This window comes from Cheilinus undulatus, linkage group 4 (genome assembly GCF_018320785.1).
Source record: "Cheilinus undulatus linkage group 4, ASM1832078v1, whole genome shotgun sequence".
NCBI lineage: Eukaryota > Metazoa > Chordata > Actinopteri > Labriformes > Labridae > Cheilinus > Cheilinus undulatus.
Genome location: NC_054868.1, coordinates 6,924,864 through 6,946,440, shown reverse-complemented (window position 1 = coordinate 6,946,440; position 21,577 = coordinate 6,924,864). Strand labels below are relative to the sequence as shown.

The window sequence follows — 21,577 nt, the reverse complement described above, 5'->3', positions numbered from 1 at the left end:
GAAGAAGGTCTAGTAGAATTTAGATGTAAGTGGTTATTTAAGCACCTATCACGGCGGAGTTGGACATATTTGTATCAATAAACCAATGTAGTCTCAGTGCGTGAGACTAGAGTCCGGCTCTTAATGAAGCTTGAATTACCCTAATGTAGTTTGACTTAACGGTGAATGTCAACTCTCTGAGTGGTTTGTGTCTTTTGCCTTTTGTGGGGGTTAAACACATTCATACTCAACTAGGATATTTGTGCAGTGCTGTGGGGCAAAAACTGGAGTCTTGTGATTTGTCTTCTGTCCCAAGAGAGCATAAAAAATGGTGGAATGTTTGTTTGAGATCCATCTTGTGGAAGGATTTTGGAAAGCATGACTGTTAACGGTAAGCAAATCTGCATCATGATTTATTATATGTTTTATCAGACTGATCAACCTGATTGTGTGCTGTTTGTTGTGCAGCGTGCAGGGGGATGCACTGGCCGACCATAGCCCAACCAGCTTGTCTGATGTTGATATTTTGGCTGTATGACTGCACACTTCCACAGAGAAAGCAGAGCTACAAGCCAGATCTCCACTTTTGGGGCTTTTTTCCTTTGTAAATCGCTGAACAGCATCTTAAATCACCATGAAAGCAACAAGATTACCTGTTTGATGTGCATTACCCAACAGCAAAGGATATAAGTCCTATCTGCTGACCTCCAGCTGACACAGAATATTTTTTACTATGTAGCTGATAGTTGTGTTTGCAGATGATGGTGTTAATATGTATTTGTGTGGGAGAGAGATGAGAGCATTTCTATTGCTGTTTGTAAAATGTGAAAACGATACAAGAGAGCTGACTTCAATCTCTGTGGGTGAGACTTTTCAAAGAACGCTTCATTTCTATTTGTTACACTCCGTCCTGACTTCACTTGTACAGTGTGAACACTGAGTTGTGCACGATCTTCGGTCTGTGCAGTGTAAGCACTTAAATTGTGCGCGGTGGTTGCGCATTTTAAACGAATCAGTCACAGTGTACGCTGACTTTCCTCTAGGCCTGGCAGTTAATTGCAAATTAGATTAAATCGCAGTATGGCCTACTGCAATTTTCAAATCGCAGAAGTTGCAATATCTCCAGTTCTCCAATCTCCTAAATACCAGTTTAATAAATCATTTTCATGCAGCAGCAGAGATTTTATGCACATTATGCAAACATTGAAGTGTCAAATTTTTTATAATGGTTTACAAAAATCCTCCTCTTTGTGCTTAATGTACGTTTTTCTTAATCAAAATGAGTGACATAAAAATGATAATACCCATAAACAAAGCAAATGACCTCAAATTTGCAATACAAGCAAAATTAGTTAGCTCACTCTATCTAAAACTGATGAAACCTAGCGGCACTTCACAAAAATCATACCGCAGCTGCGATCAGCTGATGGCCAGCCTCACTTCCCCCAACCCAGCCGCCTCCTTTATAGCTTAAAGCTTGTTGCACCCTCTTATTCAGATTTATGCTAGTATGGAGTAATTAGTTCTGAAACAATTTCATTGTTTTCAATACACATGGTCTTATTTATGGAATAGTTTGTTGCTTGAATTTGTTGAGAAATACATAAGATTAACCCAACAATAATCGCAAATTGAATTACATTCATAGTATTTGGGAAAAATTTGTAATTAGATTATTTTGGCAAATCGTTCATCCCTACTTTCAACCATGACTGTCATGGAGTCGGCTTGAAATTGCAAAGTGAACACTCAACTTGAGCCTGATTGCACTTGACACATCACTTGACAGGTGGATGGGTATTCACAAAGCTCAAACAAAGGTACTGGAGTGAAGATGGCTACCTTAAAGGTCATGAAACTGGTCAGCAATACAGGGCTGAAAGCTTCATATTTAGTTTAGACACAGTGCCTAAGGAAGGGAGTGAAATTAACCCAAGTGTGTCTGCTTTAAGATGACATTATGGACCCAGAAACAGCAGCATTATAGTTTGTGATGATGTGACGCATCTGGAAAAGCAAATTTCCAGAGATGTTTTAGCTTCATGTGTAAATGCAAAATTGTTCACAGCGGCCGCACGGGAAGGAGCAATACAGTTTATATCCTGCCAACAGCGTGCGACCTGTGTGATCCAAGTGCATGACATGAAAGTTTCATTATGTCCACTGCTTCTCAGTATGTTTGTCTCCTCTCCTTTGTTGATTCAGTAAATGTCAGCCTACATGTTGCATTGATACACGGGCAAAAGTTTTCAGCTTAGTGACTTGTTGCTTTGTATGGCATTTTTACATCTTTTCTTTTAATGTAATGTCCTGGAATTCCCTGAAAAACCCATAAAATTCTCCAAATATTGTTGAGAGGCAGATCATCTCCCTTGTTAAACAAGCACGGCTCTCACAGTGAAACATAGCAGTGGATTGCTTGCTTTGTTAAAGTAAGCTTACAGGTTAAAAAGAAATCCATCAAAGAATGCATTTTTGACCAGATTGTGGCTGTTACCATTCCCACATACACTTCAATCAGTAAGTATCTTTGGTTTGGTTTGTTAGCTTGTGGTGTCAGCAACCTAGCAGTTAATGTGGGCTATCCCAGTGGTTCCCAACTGTGGGGGTCAGGACCCCTGGGGGGCATCGTTGGACACTAAGGGGGGGTTGCAGGATGCTTGCCCCAGAGACAAAGAAAAGTGATTCAAAGTAATAGATTTGATCAATTATTGTAAAAACAAATCTTAAAATAAGTTTAATTTAAAACAAAAACATAGTTTTTGATAAGTGAGACTTGTGCTTAGATGTAAGTAATGTGTGCAAAAACTCATTTAAATGTGAATTTACCCACCTCCAAGGGAAGTATGGGTCCCCCATCTCTGATGCCGATATTTTGGGGGTCATGGGCTGAAAAGTGTGGGAACCCCTGGGCTATCTAGCTTAATGCTTTTGTTGCAGCTTAAATGTGGGTCTTGCTAACTAGTGACTACATGGAATAAATAGTGGGGTTATTTGTGTTGTTGATGCCTTTGATAGCTCCGAGCACTGATCAAAATTAGAGCATGGATAAATTTTGGAATGAAATAAAGCATGCAAGAAAAATTTTAGCTGCAGTTTTTCCCTAGAAAAATAAAGAAGGAAAGTTCCTCTTAGTCAGGCTCTTTTTCACAACACTTGTTGGTCTTAAGGGTTTTAAAGTTAATATTGAAGAAAGGACACCAGAAACTTTGTTCATATTTTATATTCTAAATTTGAATTATTTACTTTTTGTAAAACAACACCAATACAAATCCATTGTGTGTGTAAACAGACTTGACAATAAAAGTGAGTCTCGTACATAAATTCAAAGGATTTTAAAATTCAAAGTTTGAAGATTTTTTCATTTATAGATACATAGTGTTTGACACTCTGCTTTGAAATAGCTAGGTATATTTCCCAGTCTATTTCTAGCATAAAGTGGTGATTTCAGGGCACTATTTTGTTAGAAGTTTGGTTTTACATTAAAACTAAAACTTAAGCTGTATATTACTATTCTATAAATGACCGAACTGTCTGGTCCTGAATGCCTGAATTTTCCAGGCAGAGAGAGTGAAAGAGACCGCCCTTAAAGTTTGTTTAAAATATTTCACTTCAATGCATTCATACCAGCAAAGAACTCCTGAAAACCTGCTGAAGTTTCAGTGCCTAAAGAAGAAGGCAAATTTTACCAAAATGTGTTAAGTCAGATTGAAAATGCTGCAAGACCATTTGATAGTGTTAGAGAAGGCCATTACAACAGCAAGGACTGTAGTGACATGATTTTAAAACACATGCAGTTTAGTAAGGAGTCGCCCCCTCTTTTGCAGCTATAACAGCCTCCACTCTTCTTGGAAGGCTTCTCACAATATTTTGGAGTGTTTTTGGGAAATTTATGCCCATTCATGCTGTAAAGAATTTATGAGGTCAGGCACTGATGTTGGACGAGAAGTTCTGGCACACAATCTCTGTTCTAGTTCATCCAAAAGATGCTCAACAGGGTTAATGTCAGGGCTCTGTGCAGGCCAGTCAAGTTCTTCCACACAAGACCCATCAAACCATGTCTTTATAGTCCTTGCTTTGTGCACGACGGTGCAGTCATGTTGGAATAGAAAAAAAGGCCTTCCCCAAACTGTTGCCACAAAGTTGGAAGCATAGCATTGTCCAAAATGTCTTGGTATGCTGAAGCATAAAGGTTGACCTTCACTAGAGATAAGGGGCCTAACCCAAACTCTGAAAAACAGCCCTATACCATTACCCGTCCTCCACCAAACGTCCTCCACTAACGTTCTCCTAGCATCCTCCAAACAGAGGAGTGTTATTCTTCACTCTACAGAACAAGTTTCCACTGCTCCACAGTCCAGTGTCGGTGTGCGTTGCACCACTCCATCTGATGCCAATGCGAGGCTTGCCTGCAGCAGCTCAGCCATTGAAACTAATACTCCATGAAGCTTTAACTGCACAGTTTTTGTGCTTACATTAATGCCAGTGGAAGTTCCGAACTCTTCAGCTATGGAATCAGCAGAGCGCTGGCGACTAACACACCATGTGCGTTAGCAGACGCTGACCCTTCTCTGTGATTTTACGTGGTCTTTTGCATCATGGCTGAGTTGCTGTTGTTCCTAAATGCTTCCACTTTCTAATGGTATAACTTACAGTTGACGATGGAAAATCCAGCAGGGATAAAATTACACGAACTGTATTATTGCAAAGGTGGCATCCATCACAGCACCATGCTTGAAGTCACTGAGCTCTTTAGAACGACCCATTTAGGATCAGAAATGTTTGTAAATGGAGACTACATGGCTAGGTGCTTGATTTTTATACACCTGTGGCAACAGGTCTGATTTAAAGACCTGAATTCAATAATTAACAGGTGTGGCCAAATACTTTTGTCTGATAGTGTATTTATGTCTTGTGTGTCCTCCTGTTAGATGCACATATGATCATTTAAATCAGGAATATTTCAGGTGAAATCTCTGTGCCAGTATCCTGTAGCTCTGGCTTTTACTGGCAGTTATTTCCCATTAGGTACAACTGCACTGTGAACTACAGATTTTTTTTTTTTTTTTTATATTCAGACAAGACAGACACTTAGCAGGCTGCTGAAGTTAATAGAAACAATCTGGATACCCCGCCTTAAAGATTGTTGTGAAACTTAAATGTGTGATAGTGTGTGTGTGGTGATGATTGAGAGCAGCTGCAAATGACCATGGAGCAACTGGGCTAGCTGCATGCTTTAGCCCTTTTTCATGAACACTATGCTGGCACATAAGAACTTTGGCACACAGCAGCTGCACATTCACCCAACACACACAGTGGGACCTTGATGGAAAGAATTGAATATTTCAAGGCCTAATGAGCAGAGAGTTCACCATAGTTGTCTGAAACACCCTCCCCCTCTCTGGGGTCTCTCACTCTCTCAACCCCCCTACCTCTCTTCTCTAAGTGTTTAGTTTCGTCAATAGGGAAAAGTCCCAGGGGCCTCTTGGATTTGGCTACAACATGGGAGAGATAGAACGATACGAGTTTCTGTGTGTCGTATGGGGGGAGCGAGGGAGTGGGAGTGGTTGTTGCAGAAGGAGTGAGATGATTGGGAAGTCTGCATTCTCTCCTTCTCTCTCTATCGCTCTGACTTTAGCCGCTCCACCATTGTTGGATATCACAGAACAGATGTGAGTTACTCCACTGTGACTGTGATAGACACAAACACACATCGAGGGAGTCTGGGGGCTTTCAGAAGCAGGACAGAGCTCGACAGGCTTGTTATGTTTCTGGGCTTGCTGGTTGTTAGCAAGTTCAGTAAAGTGGAATAAGAAGAGGAGAGAAAGAAGGGAAAGGGTAGAGTTATTTCCACCTAGGATCCAGTTCTTGGGCTAACATAAGTGAAATTGTTGAGCTCTGACGCTCGTGCCTCTCATATCGACTCTTCTGTTTCTCTAAGCTGTTTTTAATTTGCAAGAACAAAACACCCATTTCACAACAATTCTCCTACTTAAGCCAGAACTGACTGTTGTTTTTAGTGTTTCTCTGCAGTTTAGACAATGTGTGGAGGAGTTTGCCTGCAGATTTTGGTAAATTTAACAAGATTTTACTCACTATTGGTCGCCTAATAAAAATGTGAATATTACAGCATCTCAGGATTAGATTCCTATTCTAGGGTCACGATTTGACATAATCGATTTACAATTCTAAAAAGTTCCTGGTCCTAGGGATACATGATTCTTACCGATATTTGATATTTACAAATTCCTTTTAGCTGTCACCATTATTGATATGGAGGTGTAAATGTAGTTCAGATGAGGGATGAATGATATTGGAAAAAACTGACATTTTAATAGTTTTTCTATCTGCAATATATTGTGATTTTTTTTTAATTAAATGAAACCAGATAAATAGAGTGACCTTTTGTGCATTAAGTAAAGCTTGTACATTTTTGTTGGTGTTTCTGTCCGTTTGAATTTTGGAATATCTCACTGTGCAGCTCTCTAACAAAAGCTCCAACACACAGACAGAGGATGAGGATAAGAAGAGACAGGACAGGTGGACGTAGCGACTTGTTTCTTCATCAGCTTTACAAGTAAACTAACCTCTGTGTCCCTTAAATGTCATCAGCCATTTCTAATCACATTTTAAGTTACTTTAGCCAACATGAGTCCAACTGATGACTACATTAATGCTTAGAAAGGTCGAGCTGCAGCGATATTCACACTGATGCGCACTTGGGCAGGGCAATTGATCAAAAATTAGATTAAATCGCAATAAGGCCTGCTGCAATTTTCAAATCGCAAAAGGTGCCGTATTTCTTTAACTTGAAATGTGTCATAATACCAGTTAAATAAATCCTATTTTTGCAGCTGCAGATATTGTTTGCATTGCAAATTTGTGTCAAAAGAGCAGTTTGAAACCTTTTTTTTTTTTTTGGAACAGAGATGTTGTGTACAACATCATGCAATCATTTGGGTGAATTTTTTTTAGACTAGCCTACAAGAAAAAAATCCTATCGTCTTCATTTTTGTACTTTTTTTCTTAAATATAAGAATGACAAAAACCCTTCAATGCAATAATTCATATCCATTTTGCAATTTGAGTCAAAATCATCAGAGTTAGACACTTTTAAAGAATTGTTCAGGCCTTGTTTAGGAATAACAGAAAGTCAAGGAGTAATCACATATAAAATCGCAATTGCAATATTGGGGGGGGGGGGGGGGGTCGCAATTAGATTATTTTACCACATCGCCTCAGCCCTAATACGCACACATTGAAGATGTAAAATAAACAGTCAGCTAGGACTGTCAAAGGTTTAACATTTTTTATCAATTAGTTTTAAGGTTTCTGTAATTAATCAGGATTAATGGCACCCTCTCTATCCCATTCTAAAACTCCTCTATTTGCATTTAAATCTGTTTTTGTATAATTTCATATTTTTCTGTTGTCTTAAATAAAGGGTGACTTGTGATACAAACCAGCTTTTACGGGTAAATTGAAGGTTTCATCATGAACTTAACCACAGAAAAAAGGAATTTGTTTTGGATTGAAAAGGAGAGACTTTAACAGTAAAGAGTAAATGTTTGATAGCACATGGCTCAGGTGACTCCCAACTTGTCTACTGAGCTGTCTGTAAGCTTTTAAAACTGAATTGAGACATTGAGTTTAATTTCCATATTAGCCCACGTATTGTGGATGATTGTTAATTGCAAATTACAATTAGTGTGATTATTCTTGACAACCCTCCAATCAACATGTCTGTGCAAAGAAAGGACCATACATTTTTTGTGGACTTATCTAAAAAAAAATTGCACCTGAATGATTGCATGATACGTCATGTGTAACGTCTCTGCTTGAAAAAAATGTTCAAACTAATATTTTGACACAAATGTCAGGTCAAAGAAATATTGCACCTTTTGCGCTTTGAAAACTGCAGCAGGCCATATTGCGATTCGATCTAATTTTCGATTAATTGCCCAGCCATAGAGGGAATCCACTCACCTGGGGTTGGCCTTGCATAACTTGAGCATCATGCCATCGTAGTGGCAGCAGCAGCAGCATCACCTGCAGCATGACTTAAGGAGAAGAGACACAAATTCGCTGCACAGAGCTCATTTCTCTGTCTTCTGGTTGAGTTCAGGTTTACTGAAATGCACGTTTATCAAGGAAACGAGAAAATGTGTGAATTTGGCCTAAACTGAAAAGCACGGAAGCACCAGGTTACCTGACAAGTGCATGCCCTTGTAATGTGACTATTGCACATGTGCACATCGCCATCACTGTTTAAATCCAATATATCGTTCAGCCCTAGTTCAGATCTAAAACTTTTGTCCTCCAAACGTATAATTTTAAGTTTAAGAAAGAACAAATAACCATATTGCAGTCCTTAAAACAGCCTTTAAAGTGTAAGGAATGATGATGACTAAGGAAAGACTTCATCTGAAGTAGGTCTGTTGGTTTGTAGGGCCAATATTTACGATGTCAGCAGATTTTAAACCCTAAATATTGGTTGTATATATCTGCAGAAATAGTCATACCTGCGGATACAATAATGCACTTTTTATATCTGTTGATACTGATATTGTGCTGATAATATTGAGTATCCCTAATTTTAATGAGAAAAATGCCTGATAATGATCAATAGGTTAACCCCAAAAATACTCATTCAAGAATTGAAGGCAAACTGCAGCACACTGAATCATTGCCAAAGTTTTTGTGCAATTTAGAGAGTTTGCAGAAGTCTTTATGCAATTTTCTGTATTAAAAAGAAGAAATTACCCATTATTTTGTGCCTATATGGACTATTTTGTGCCTGTGGTGTTAAATCTAATATCAGTTGTTCAGTTTTACTGGGATCCTAACAGAGCTGAAGTCCTGATATTGTGACAACCATTGAAGGAATAGTGGGCTTTTACTATGTGGAAGTTTTTAGTTAGTATCTCGTTGTGCTGTTGTTACTCCTCCTGTTTTCAGTTTGGAGTGACTGGTTGTGCCCAATTATTAGGCAACCAGAAAAACCGGTCATGTCACTGCCTTCTCAGAGAACAAAAGCGGATTACAGATTTTAGTCTTCAAGATTTCGTCGTTCAAATCTTGAGCTACTTAAAAAATGTTGAAACCTGAACCTGAAATGGATGAATAGTGTACTCAGAAGGCCCCTGATTTATAACTTCAAAAATGCATCTGGTATTAGAAATTAAAATTTCAGAAATGCTATTTAACTTAAGCTGCTAAATGGTGTGACAAAACCAAATTCTAATCAAATATTCTGATATTCTGAGATAGTGGATTTAAGATTTTTGAGCTTTAAGTGGTAATCATCAAGATTAAAACAAAGAGTCTTGGAACATTTCCCTTTGTATGAGATGAGTCTAGAATGAATGGAAGTGTTATTTTCTGAAGTAAATCATGGGGGGAAATAAACTTTTACATGATATTCTTATTTCTTAGATGCATCCAGAGCCACCAACTCTCACGCAAACGGCATGAGAGTCACGCAAATTACGCTTTTCACACGCACTCACGCCACACCTCCCATTCCTCACTCATTTCTAGAAATTCAGCCAAGCATCCACCCTAGCTACCTCTGATTAGCTGAATTGCAGGAAGATAGCCTGTTCTTGTCAAATCAGACCCCCCATGGGGAGGAGTTGCACTTGTCAGCTAGCTTACGAGGGTGAAGTCAGGGCTGCCAACTCTCATGCAATTGGCGTGAGAGTCGCGCAAATGACGAAGTCTCACTCCAAGGTTTTCTCACAAGTTGGCAGCCCTGGATGCACCTGTATGTTGTGTTTTAATGAATTTACAATCAGTGGAAAAATATCATGGACATGAAATGACTCAGTAACATTTTAATCTCATTTTACTCTCCTTTGTAAAAATTGATTTTTCTTCTTGTCTTTGTGTTGTTATGCTAATGGGAAAAGGTAGTCGACTAACATTTTTAATCACTGTTTAAGTCAAACATTAATGCTGAACTCTTGAAATACTAACTTTTTACATCTGCCATGTTCACTTCTCCAAAGTTGTGTTTAGATCTTGAGAGATTTCTCATTTTTGGGTCAGGACTGTGCAGCGATGACAGAATCTGTCAGTGCTGTTTTGGACACATTGTTCTCCACACGCCACAGGAACAAAACTTTTGAAACTAACACTGTTTTTCATCATGTGGGGACTTGCATGTTTTCTGTTGGTAACTGAACGATTTAGCTTAAAACTTGCTTTCTTTCCTTTGGTTTCTGTCTTAAACAGGAGTTTGAGATTGTTGTGTTTAATTCTAGGAGGGGCTCATTCGTTTATAATATCTAAATTCAAGCTCCTGGGATGAGACTAGGGAGATAAATGAGCGGGACACGGCGTGCATTCATGCCTCTGTTGGTAGAAATGGGAAAAGACTACTGAACTCATGTAACTTTTGAAATCATCTTTGTTTATTCAGACTTCGAGGGCATCCTCTTTTTTTTTTTTTTTTTTTCCTTGCTTCTGCAGCTCTTCTTGTTCCAGCTGGTCCTGCTGAAGGAGACACATTCCCAGACCCCCACAATGCCCCGGGGCGTCGAGGTCATGGTAGATAGGGGGGCAGGGGTTGGATGGGAGACTCCCTAGAGACACAGAGGAGGGGGGAGACTGTGTTGACAAGGATGGGGGTAGGGAGTTGAGGCAAACTTTAACACCGATTACGTTTACATGAACACAACAAACCAGATGACTGAGACAGGACAGGAAATTACAGAACATGTTTACAGACACACTAGCAACACACAGAATTACATACCCAACAGAGAAGGATGCACCGACATAACAAAGTTCTGTTCTGTTGTGAGAGCTAGCAAATTAAGACTTCTTGAATCAATATTTCAGGAGCTTTTGACAGATCATGTCCATGTAGTTTAGAATCTTTTCACAGAAAATGAGGGATACATTTCCAATCTTTTAAGGTCAGAGTCTCCTCTTCTCATTATCGGCTTCATGTCAGAGTTCCTCTGGTCCATCTGATCTGTCCCTCACCACCTCTAATCTTTTCTCCTCTTTCTTTCTGTCTTTCTCTATCTCTTTTTCTTTTCTCTCTCACTCCTTATGAAGCTGAAAATTGACTCTGAACCCAAAACTCAGGGGATCGGACTCCTTCAAGGTGAGACAAAATAGAGACAAAGACAGAAAGAGAGCGGAAGGGAGGACGCGGCATGACAAGGCCAGAACAAAGAGGGGTGATAAGTATGACAAGGTCAACAGAAGTTAAAGAACAGCTTTGATTTTACAGAAAAAGAAAATGTATCAGGAGATTAAAATGCTTTGAGTTTTGTAGTTTTGGTTTATTTTGGCCTGGAAAAACAGGGTTTCTACAGAAACTTAAAATATCTTTTTTTCAATTTTCAATCATGGCACGCTTAATTTCAGATTATACTTTGACTAAGCCATCTGTGAATACCCTATCAGGTCTATATCATCTAGATATTGTTACGTGATTACTATCATTTCTTATTTGTTGATTAAATTGTTAACATGACAGCAGGAATGGACGGTAATTATGTCCACTGTTTGACCTCCAGGTGTTCAAAAATTACATTATACAGGTACTTGTGAGCAGAGCACGCACCTTTGTAGGAGCTTCATCAAATCTGTTATCAGAAAGCTTTAGGTCTAAAAGTAATGTTCAAAAGGCAAGGTTTACTGGAAGTGATTTATAGTTGAAGAAATGTTTTTACATTTAGCAAGTGAACTGAGCTACATCAGGACAGAGGAGGGGAAGAAATGATAATCATCTTATATCATATAGGATCTACGGATGCGGTGGTGGTTTGGGGGGGGTTATAAACACGGGCTTGAAATCACAGTCCATTATGCTCTTTCAAACTGCAATGAACCTCCCGCCACCAGAAGTTGCTGTAGCTCAAGTTAATGGCCGCTGCCTACCTGTCTGCGCTTCCCCCCGGCACTTTACTAGATGTAAATATTAGAAGCTTAGCAGTTAGTGTGGAGTAGGAACAGTGCGATATGGACGTTTTTAAGTAATAAATGGATAAAGGTAGTATGGAGGTGTTCAAGTGTTCATAGCAATTCTCAACTGTAGCACTTATCAAAGCATGATATTAATCTGCAAAGAGACAGGAAGGCTGAAGGTGCTAGCTGCTAATGTTAGCTACGCTCTACACAGTATCAGACTTGCATCACACCCGCTAACACAGTAACCCTGTGATGAATTTGACTCTGCTTTAAGTATTTTACTCCTTTTAGACTAGTCTGTTAAGTCTAAGCACATCCCCAATAGCATCTAGGAATGAGCATCTAGGTAATGTTCCAGGGGCTTTTAAACAGATGAAGATAGGCTTTTTTTGTTATCTATTTTCGTGTTGTGCTTCAGTGGCGAGCTCTGTCCAGCGGAGTTTTCACATCATGATTGTACCAGGTCTGGACCAATCACAGTTTTTAGAGGTGAACAAGGTGGTAGCTGTGGGCGGGGTTTAGTTGTACTGGAAGTTACTGCTGGTGTAGCTTTTATCTCAGATGAAGATATTGCTATATAGCAGCTTTTTTTTTTCTTTTTTTTTTTTTTTATCAGATTTGGGCCTCATTTCTTTATTAAGAAAGAGCAGAGAGCCAAACTGACCGCTTCTCTTAGCAGAGATGTTTTTGCACTTCTCACGACAGGCCTCGGCATGAGTCTTATCCTGCTACAGGGTTATTACTGGAGCTGGGATTGTGTACTACCTCATTTTCTCCTGTCACTGATTGGCTCGTAATAAACATGACAGACAGACAGTCGCCTAATCACCTTCTGAGAATGTTTCTTTAAAGTCCTGCCCTTCCCAAACACTTTGCATGGAAGGTTTTCCAGACAAATGAGAGATGTATCCATGCAATGGATACATAAAATGATCAATCTGGCCTGCCAGGTATATCAATAACAATATCAGCTAAGATGAATATGTAAATATCGGCATATCAGGTGTCGGCAAACATCCAATATCATACATCTCTTGTTGGATGTATTGACTGATTGAAAATCAGGTCAATTTTGAGAAGGGATAAAAGAATACAGACTAATTTGAAGTATTTCAGTGATTAATTTGGCTTATATGCTGCTCGTGGAGGTGTTTTAGTTTAGCCTGTTTTGCATTTAGACGAAGCAGCGACCTGTAATCCCATCTGTTGTCCACTCAGATAACATGAAACTCTTTTAAAGTTATTTAAAGGACCGGACAAATACACTTTTCATTCTCATTGTAAAGTGCTAACCCAGGTTCAGTTCAGCATCCTGCTTCGTTCTCTGCATACATTCTAACTCTGAGGAAAGATGAGGAGGAAATACAGAGAGAAGAAGATGAAAGAGGTGGAGGGGTCAGAGCGCAGCTTTCTTCTCTCTGAGTTGTTGTTGTGAAACTCTGCGTGTCGAGTTACTGGTACTGTGAGGCCTCTGGGGGGACATCACTCACTGCCCGCTATACAGCAACACAGTCACATACACAGAGCCGAGGTAAATAACAGCATGGAGATATCAATAAATATTAGTGTCGCTGCTGCGTTACAGTATCATAGATTCCACTGAATAAACACACCCTCCAACTGAAAACAGAGAAAACATTTTTCCTTCCAAAACAAAATAGATCACACATAATCTCCACATAGGCACAGGCAAGGATTACCTGAGCCTGCTGACTCTCATGTGATTGGGTTTAGTGGGGCTCACAGAGGGGAAAAGAGGTGAAAAGCAACAAAAGGAAAAAAATGGAAAAAAGAGACAGATAGATAGATAGATAGATAGAGTGAATTTCCCCTTTTCTTTCCCTCTAACATCTTCTCTCAGTGATTTTAAATCAGTAAAAAGATTCTTCTAAGCAACTTCACCATGCAGGCACGTTGTTGATCACTGATTAAGAATTCTGATGCATCGTCCACATTTGGCTCTGATTTCATTTATTATTGTTGCCGTCACATTGAATTTGAGTTGGCATGATTGCTCAAAAGATGTCTGTTTTATTTTGAGGTGAAAGTTTTGTGTGATTTCAAGGAGTTGGCTTGCATTTCTGAGGATTGAAAACAATGAGGTTTCCAGTATTCCTAGCTGTCAGCCACATAGCCAGCATGGAGGCGTGGAGGGTGAAAAGCCTAGAGCAGTAGCAGCGGCTGTTGAACGTTACGTGGCATCAGACATTTTATTCTTCATGCTTTCTAAAGGACACGTTTACATCTCTTCACAACTGCAGAAAAATAGAGAAATGAATTTAATCTTTAAATTTTCGTCACATTGGATCCTCGTACAAAACCTGGAACACTGTTTAAGATACTAAAATCAGCAAAGTCACTTTGCTTTAGGGATGTTTACGAAGCTACAGTAAAGAATTCTTCCCCCATATGAGCAGGAGACAGAGCTGCACCAAAAACACTTTAAATTCTGCAGTTTTCTTTTAACCAACTGTTTTGGTACAAACAGCCCCACAGTCATCTGATATTTATTCACCAAATGGAAAAGCCAGCTGTTTGGTGCTTGGCTGATGCTTATTTCAGTGTATTTTGAGCTGAGCTATTTACCCATTGTGTCTCATCTGGACTTTTGTCTTAAAAAGCTTGTAAAATATCAACTCTGTGGTGCAAAGACAAGCTATAAACATCCCTTTCTTCAAGACAACCTGGGCTTTAAGCAGTGTTTATTTGGCTACTAAAACTATGACTAACAATGTCCGTCAACAGTCTTTTTTCCATGACAAAAACTAGACTAAGACTAACAAAAATAGACATATGATGACTAAAACTGACAAAAAGTAAGTTTCATTTAGATCAGGAAGACTGAAACTAGACAAGAATGTCGTGTAGAATAAATGCTTGGACTAAAAGTAAAGACTTTGAGGTCTTTTTATGGACTAACAGTAGACTAAATGTTTTGGAGTTTTTGTCTGCTAAAACTGGACTAAAACTAAAAAGGGTAGAAATGACTAAAATGTGACTAACTCTAAAATGCATTTCATCTAAAGACAACGACTAAAACTTAAAATAGCTGCCAGAATTAACACTGGCTTTAAGAGTATGTATGCTGCAGCAATGTCACTTAAATTTTTAAAAGTTATGGGACTACAAAGACAAAAGAAAAAAAATAAATGGAAATCAAAACTAAAAGATTTTTATGTAAGTAACACAGTAAACATTAATGGTTGATTTTTTTGCTCAAACTTGTCTTTCCATATTTTGGGGTCTGTAGAGATAAAAAATAATACTGTGACAAAAAGTCTTCAAAATATTCACATTTTTATTAAGAAGTCACAGCTTCTTTGTGTTTATTTTTCTCTGTTATGAGTCATTGTCATGATGGAACAGCCTGCCATTGGTTGTCAGGGCCCTGTTGCAATGCATTCTGGGATACAGACAATATGGCAGCAGGCTAACTGGATTACAGCAGGAACAATTGAAAATTGAAAACAAACGGATAAAGTATTGGCGTTACTTGTGTGGATTTAATCCTTTAAGACCCTGGAAAGTCCGCCAAGTTCCAGTTTGGCTAGAAAACGTTCAAAGAGCTATGAAGGCATGGATAGCATCATTAGAATGGCACAACAGAGGGCTTTCAGAGGAAAAAACAAGTCATTTGTTGCAATTAACAGTTTAAAAGTAAATTAACTTTAATAATACATGTTTGTTGTCATAGAATTAAAAGATATGAAATATAAAATCAATCAAAACATTGACTCAACAACACATAAGACAACAAACAAATTTTGTAATGCCTGAAGATGTGATGTTTAAACACGTAATGTTTTGTGTGCCTTTAATCAGATAAATACAGGTTGTAATTATTGAGTTAGTGAGTTAAAACATTTTTAATTACTTCAGTGGTTGTTCCAGCATGCAGTATGTATGGTTATTGATTATTAATTATCTTAAAGAAGTATGGAAATAAGGACTTAAAGACTTGGAATGGAAATGTAGTCGATGTTTGCTCATGTAGAAATTAAGATAGGGAGGGGGAATAGGCTGTTAAAAATGGGAAAATGTCATTGAAGCAGTGCTAAGAGGGGAGACGTAAGTAGAAAAGGAGAAGTGCTGAAACAGAGACAAGGCTGGGTAATAAGACACGTAAAGAGGAAGTAAGAGGGAGAGTGATGAAGAGAAACTAAACAAGAGAAAATGATAGAAACTAAAATGAATGAAAGAATCCAGGTCACTTTGACCTTCTTGATCATTTGTTAGTGCTCTGTTTCAGCCTTGGTTTGTCTCTTATCTCACATTCCTAATTCTCGCTTTCTTCTGTCCCTTATTTTCCTCTCACCTTCGAGGAAGACTCTTCTACTGGTTCTCTGTCCATACGTCAGCTGTGAAACATCATTTGTATTGTAGATCAAACCGTGACAGTGTTACTTGCTGAAGATCAGTTTTGTCACTGTCCTATCTCTAGTCAAGAGAGGTAAAAGGTCAAAGATATATTTTTAGAGGAGCTTCAGAATGCCATTGGTTGAAAAGCAGTTATTACACCTGATTTGTTATGGACCAGGTTCAGGTCAGGGCAGAAGTTTAAACTGGGAGACGTCAGCTTTCAGGAGCGTAGCATGAGAAATGAGACGGCGGTGTTGCAGAAAGTCTTTCATGTCGGTGATGTGTGGATATGCAGTCACAAATGCATGAGGTCACAGTCTTAAGATGCTTGTGTCTGATACAGTAGAGTGGTTGAAGCAGGGAATCCCGGGGTAATAGTGTGTGAAGGTATCACTATGTCAACACTCTGAAACTGAGATAATGGCTACGACTAAATCTGCCTCCGTTTTCACCCTTTTCTCTGGCATGAGGTTTTTTGTTTGTTTTTTTTTTAGCAGAAAGACATCTTTATCATATAATATAGGCTACTAGGGATTAACCAGAGATGGGAGCTGATATTTTGTATTGATACTGGTGCCTTTATCGATATCCCTTGATATTCCAGCAGTGTTAAAACAAAACTCTATACCTTATTTACATTAGGTGGTATACCTGATTTACATTAGGTATACCAGGTATACATAGGTATATAGGTTCTCCAGTCAGATATGATGGTGCCATAATAAAACTATTTTGTAAGTCCTAAGCAGCTTAGAGTCTGCTCTATATTGCACACACAAGGTAAAAACGTTGCTACCGTTAGCTCTACAAACTGACAGAGCTCAGTCTGAGTCCAGTCATCAGCATGTTTCGCTCTGACGCTAAAGAGCAGCCAGATTACAAGTCCAACATCACCCACTTGTATCTCCGCAATTATAGTGAAGCACAGTAATAGGTTAAAAGGTGTGTTCCCTCCTCTCAAAGTTTGATGTCTGTGATAGCAGCAACATGGTTCAAGTATCCACTTTGAACAGCTTCTCTGTCAGGTGTTAATATGAGCTGGTCCAGGACGGTTCGTGTTTAGCCCAGTGCTGCTGCAACTACTATTACAACTGCCTAAAAAACTGTTTAGAGGTGTGTTTAAACTGTTGATTTGCTTGTAAAGTCCATGATGATTCAAAGAAGCAGGCTAGGTTGATGAACAAGATCAGAGAAGCAGCTGCAGACTCTAGAAGCATAAGCTCACTAGTGCCACTGTCAAAATAAGCCAGATCAATGATAAACATTGTACCGTCAACAAATCCTTCACAATAAAAGTCCGTAGTTGTTGTTCCCCCGAGTGCTTTCAGTGTGAACGCCCACATCAGGAAATGTGGCGTTTTCAGTAGCAACTTGACACACCTAAGTCATCTTATAAATACCTTTTATTGTGATCTTAAGCTTAGACATGACTTTATTGTGCTATCACAGGTTTGTTTTAGGGGGGGATGGTGTTTATAATTCCTGATTATTCACTTAATTGCATTAAAATTCTTCTAATGTAATTCTGTGATGTAATACAGTTACTGCAAAGGGATAAAAAATACTTTGGTTTGATATTAAGGCCATATCACCCAGGCCTAATTTATATGCTAATAACTCTCAGATAATTGATGAGTCGCTGTTTGCACCTCTTCATTATCACCTCACTGTAAACACAGGGCTGGTGATGGGCGATGTTGTGAAAGACCTTCAGGCCGTTTCTCACTGTAGAGCAGCAGAGTCAGAGAAAGTCAAAAGCTTAATTGAGTTTGATTGTAATTATCTGAAGTGATCTAAAAAGACCGTGGCAAAACACACCTTTGTGAACGTGCCAACCATGCATTTTGTCGTGCAGCAGCTAAACCAAGAAGAGGAAGTGCTGGCTCACGCTCGGGGCTGAATTTTCCCACAGAGTAACTGTTGACGAAGAGCACTTGCACCGTCCTGCCATGCATGAAGCTTGACCCCCACCCCGACATGTGCTCGCCTGCTGGTCAGTCTGCAGCAATGTGTGGTTATGTGTGTGTTATAGTGTGTGTGCAGGGAGGGGTCAGTGGTAGGGAGAACAATACAGACCAGATGGTTGGTCTCTTTCTCCACCTGCTTCAGGCCTCTTTGTCCTCTGTCTTCCTCTCCTTAGTAGTTCAGTTTCTCTCACTGATACTCTTTAATAGTCACTCATGTTTAAAACAGACATTTCTTCACCCTCCAGATGTTTTTGAGCTAAAGCATGTAAGTCTATGAATGATTTACTCCCCTTTTGGGGAAGACAGCAGGTTCATTTTTGACATACCACAATCTCAAATGCAAACAGAGTAACCCAGCGTAGCCACACCCACACATGTTGCTTTTGATCTGAACTGTGATTGGCATACAAAATAAGCTGCAAGCTTCAGTTACAAAATTGTTAAAGGAGTGTGGCACTGTGTGAGAGAGCAACAGGATTTAGGACTTTTTCTGCTTGCAGTCTACAACACACGCATGGCCGTGCACATGCAGACTATTTATGGATGGGAAACAGGCATGCTGCTCTGCTTACAGCCCCTTCTGATGCTATATGTAAAGGCAAGTTGTCCTGTTGGCCTGCTGAGAGGGCCAAGACCAGATAAAGCTTAAACCACACACAAACACACAAATCTGCCGACCATTCACGTATTATTCCCTTTCTAAAATTGGCTCTTGCTGTATTCACACATGCACAAAGGTTTTTTTTCCCTCCAGGCATACAGAAAGCTGCACAGTATTCCTTTATGTTGAGCATAATGGAGAAATTATAAAAGAGCACTTGTGTGGTTTGGCCTTTTGAAGTGGACAACTTTAATTTGCAGCTGTTTGTCTACATAGTGAGTCCATCAAGTTAACTTGTTCTTTGTGGATGAAACTGAATAAAGGGCACAATGGAATTAAAAACACATCACCATAAAGTCTGCAAAGGATAGCAGCTTTTACAATTAAAGCAAACTCATGGTTTTATGAATTTATTTCATTATGTATGAATGCAATATTTGACGAGTGTGTCTACAAAGAGATCTGTTCAGTTACAATGTAAGAGAAAAAATCTTTTGCACTCCCAACAGTAAATGAATCCACACTTTGTTGTTTTCATTACCTACGTCGATGAGAATTTTCTCATGTACATTAAGAGTTTTGAACCTCCACTGTGCTCAGGGTTCAGGCTAGGCTCCTTGTGTCCAGTGAAGGCCAATCTTAGTGCTTCAGCATACCAAGAGATTTTGGACAATGCTATGCTTCCAACTGTGTGGCAACAGTTTTGGGAAGGTCCTTTTTGTATTCCAACATGACTGTGCCCCAGTGCACTAAGCCACCTGTTGTCCATATAGTGTGTCGCTGCAAAATTACTAAGGTCCCGACCTCAGTGACCCCAGTGGTAGGTGCAGCCTTCAAGTGCTTCTATCTGTATTTTTTTTTTATTTGGACACCCCAAATACCAGTTGCATTTCTTTTTACTGTCATTATCCTGGACTTCTAACCAATTACATTAGCACGAACTAAGTGAAGGCAACGCTGCCCTTGCTATCTTTGTTAGCTGCTTCTGAGGTGGACCTCTGAATTGTATAATACTACTACTACCTGTACATGCAGGTGTAAAACTTTTGTCCAGTTGTGTCAGGTTCCCTGACACACAGGCAAACAGTTTCAACAGAGTGGAGAAAGAACATACTGTTAACAGAAAAGAGCATGTCATAACTTTATTTCATGTGAAAAGATTGAATTGGTCATGCAGCAGTTTCAGGACATAACCCTCATCACCCCAGTCCACATGCCCACAGGGATTTTCTAAATATTCCTTGTTGTGTTAACACGACTGCCCACCCAGGCTTCTTACTGACATTTTACTAGTGGCCTCAAATTGTGCTGATAAATGTAGACATTTCTGTTTTTACATGAAACTCATCCCCCATTTTTTTTATTCTCAGTAGTTTTGCATATGTGATAGATTTATTTGGCTACGCCTATGTCATCTTTTCGAGAAAGTTCCTCTAGCAAATGAAGTACTGTACAAGTAAAACGGCCAATACAGAGTACATTATCTCAGTTTGATTATTCACTCTCTCTTTGTCTCTTTCTTTTACACCGTACAAAACAAACCTGTCTTTTTGATGTCCGTGTGCTGAACTGCTCTGCAAGTATCCCCTCCTTGTACAAGTCTTTCTTTCTCACAAATGCTCACATATGCCGTCCTCTTCTTGTACTGGCATTGACTGAATAGCCCGTTGCCACTGGAGACTGAGGTAGTTTGTGGTTGGCTTGTTTGGGACCCTCCTCTAAACCCTCCAGTCTATCCCACTGGGGGACAGAGGGACTTTGTTGAGACTGTGTTGTTTAAGTATTTATTCCACTGTTTTTTGGCTCTGTAGAACAGCATTTGTTGGTAAAAGTTGAACAGAAAGTGAAGACTCAAGTGTATAAAAACATGAAATAAAGTGGACTGACTGCTCCCAAACCTCTGTTAATTCAATGGCCTTAAGTGCATAGAGCCACCTGAATGTCATCCCCCTTTTTTGTGTCATTTCTGGTGGATGTTTACCAACTTATTTAAAGGTACAGTGTTTAATATTTAGTCTAGTAGCCTTTAGAAGAACAAATTTGATAATATATATACTAGTATCTATATTTAAAAGCAGGCCTATCTAAATTGGTGTTTAATCACCTGAATGTATGACGTGTTTTTTTTGTTAACTTAGAATAAGCCTTTAATTCGTACAACCTTTAATTCTTGATGGAGTCTGTCATCTTTGATTGTTTCATCTTGTGGTATTTTATGTTTGTTTATCTGTGGACTTGCAGGTCTCGATATATTCTGAAAACTGGCCAGTCATCAGTCAAACAGATTATCCGTTCCCAGTAACCAGCTTGATTGGTGTATCTTAAATATTGATAGCAGTGTGCAGAACTTCACAACTCTGACTTTCAAATGCCTCCCATTAAAAAGATTTGTTGGATAGATGTCTTTTTAATTGTAATCAGCCAGAAATGGTATAAAGAGCAATATACCTCTTTTTCTTTCTTGTTATTAATGCATGTTTTATTTTGTGGCTGCTTAATGAGACAATTGGGAATACTGTAACATTTCAAGCTCAATTTCTTTGTGAAAACTCAGCATCTAGTTAAAAAGGCTGCATTGTGGTTATTTATTAGGTGTGGGAGGCAAAGCCTCCATTTTTCTTGAGTCGTGTTGTTTATTTATAGGTCATAGAAGCAAAACTTTCCCTCATTTTCTGTAGTGTTTTGATTTACTGGGCTATTTGATTAGGTATGTTGGACTGTTGGTTGATTTTCCCCATGATAA

At 39.1% G+C, this 21,577-nt stretch overlaps 1 protein-coding gene across 2 annotated transcripts in view; it reads left to right on the top strand.

The window, feature by feature from the left end:
- The window catches only part of LOC121508236 (E3 ubiquitin-protein ligase DTX4-like), a 52,636-nt gene that overhangs the window by 3,326 nt on the left and 27,733 nt on the right, over window positions 1-21,577 (top strand). The gene's annotated exons all lie outside the window — the stretch shown is intronic.